The sequence below is a fragment of the Mastomys coucha genome, unplaced genomic scaffold, assembly GCF_008632895.1.
Source record: "Mastomys coucha isolate ucsf_1 unplaced genomic scaffold, UCSF_Mcou_1 pScaffold20, whole genome shotgun sequence".
Lineage (NCBI taxonomy): Eukaryota > Metazoa > Chordata > Mammalia > Rodentia > Muridae > Mastomys > Mastomys coucha.
The window spans coordinates 42,134,808-42,136,903 of record NW_022196903.1 but is presented as its reverse complement, the minus strand read 5'-3'; the positions used below and the strand labels follow the sequence as shown (position 1 = coordinate 42,136,903).

The 2,096-nt window shown below is 42.7% G+C and overlaps 1 pseudogene; it reads right to left on the bottom strand.

The window, feature by feature from the left end:
- Nucleotides 1-1,760: 1,760 nt before the first annotated feature.
- LOC116100114 lies at nucleotides 1,761-1,861 on the bottom strand (annotated as a pseudogene).
- Between the last annotated feature and the right edge of the window lie 235 nt (nucleotides 1,862-2,096).

Below are 2,096 nucleotides of genomic sequence, written 5' to 3'. Positions count from 1 at the left end.
TCTCTCCTCTCTCTCTCTCTCTCTCTCTCTCTCCCATTTTTTTCAAGACAAGGTTTCTCTGTGTAGCCTTATCTGTTCTGGAACAAGCTGGCCTCGAACTCACAGAGATCTGTTTGCCTCTGCCTCCTTAGTGCTGGGATCAACTGCCTCCACCACCGCCACTGGGCTGGCACACTCTAAAAGACAGTTCTCTGTGACTGAGAACAATTCCTATTGTATAGTCAGGTGCGCATAGACAACAATGGGTTTTCCACTGTTTATCTACCTTCCTGAGAAGATTTTGCTGGGTCACCAGAGTATTTATAATATTAGAGCTAATTCAAAGACTTGTCTTCATTTTGTCTGATGAAGCATTTCCTTGATACATTGAATCATTTTGCGTGGCTCTGCTTATTAACATCCTACAGTGTTAGTTAGCATGCAGGAACACTTGCCTGGAGAACAAGGCAGTGCCCATCATAAGGGGCTGAGTGTATTCTAAGTACTTTTTCCTTGGGCTGTAGGGTAGGAGAGCTATTTAGCTGTGACCACATTTTAGTGAAAACACTTGGGAGAGGGGTGGGGGTTGATTTATTTTGGTACCCATGGTACCCAGCAAGTCTATTTAAGAGTCTGTCTTGTCTTCCTCAAGGGAGATGATGTGAGCCTGGGTACCAGTGGCAGAGGGGAGATGCAGAGCAGAAGAATGTGTAAGAGAGGACCAGTAAGGTTTAGCAAGTTTGTTTCCATATTTCTTTGTACTGTAGTTCAATATTGTTCTAGCTTCATTCCCTTCCCAAACTGCTTTTCTTCCTCTTTTTCTTTAGTTGTCTTGTTCCATTGTTTGTGTGTCCCTAAGATGGTGTTTCTAACAACCTTTCCTGCCAGAATTGCTCCTGTATGCTCAGTCTGAAGGTGTCCTAATCCTGTGTTCTCCAGCAAAAGATGAGGAGCAACTGGCATCATCCATTGACAATTTCACACTTGCAGCTTTGGGGTTTGTACTGATGTGATGGCTTTCCCATCACATCAGAAGGGCTTTACATCTAAGCAGGGAGTGGGGTGATGCAGACACATTCATGTGTTTGACCCAGGCTTGACCAGCTCCTGTCTTCTTCAGTGTGTCTTCTCAAGAAGATGCTGTATCAACTCCATAGAGGGTGGGCTACAAAATTTCTGGATACTGCCCTTCCTCCTATGTTATTTTATTATCCAGGCATCTCTCCATATGGATAATTTAAATAGAATGGCATTGAGCCTGGTGTGGTTTTTTTCTCCTTTCCCCAGGAAAATAAGTATAAATCCACAACTGAATCAGGTGTCTGTGCTGCTCTGAGTGCTCAGCCAGGCCTTGTGAGCTAGTCCTGGGAGTTCAGGGAGGTTATAGTGCTGAAATAGGGAATGCATCTCTAGAGAAGGAGCTTGCTCTTACAGCATGAATGAAAACAAAAGACCAAGGTTCCTTTTTTCCTACCTCTAGGAAAATTTGAAATTGCACCAGATCAGATACAAAGCAGGTTTTGAAATACGACTACAGAAGCAACTCTGGACTTACAGCTTAAGGAACTTTCTCAGATCTACAAACTAGTTCTTTTTCCACTCTCTTTACTTTTTTTGCTCATATGTGTCCCTCCCCCATCACAGCCCCCTTCACTGTTTCTTACTGGCCACCTTAGTCCCTTAATAATCTCCCTTCTGCTTTCAAAGTTCACTAGCCAAGAAACCCTGTGCTACAACCACCCCCATATACCCTGTATGTAAGAGAAAAAGTGATTTATCTAAAAAGTATAGGCTGCTTCACAAATTTGTGTATCATCTTTGAACCAGGGCTGTGCTAATCTCTATATTGTTCTGAGTTTAGTATATGTGAAAACAGAAGCAAGGAGTACAAACCTTTCAAGCTGAAATAAAGTTGCTTTACATATTTTATATCTTGTTCTTGGAAGAATATAATGTGGACTTTGATTTTCATATATTTCATATATCTGCAGAGGGAAACATCAGGCTAGGGCTGGCAAGTCCAGTGCTCCACACACCATGGAAGGTGTTGGTGGATTCTCTTTGCTGTGTTCCATATTCAGAGAGAAAGGAAAGTTAGCAGAGCTCTGCCTCACCAC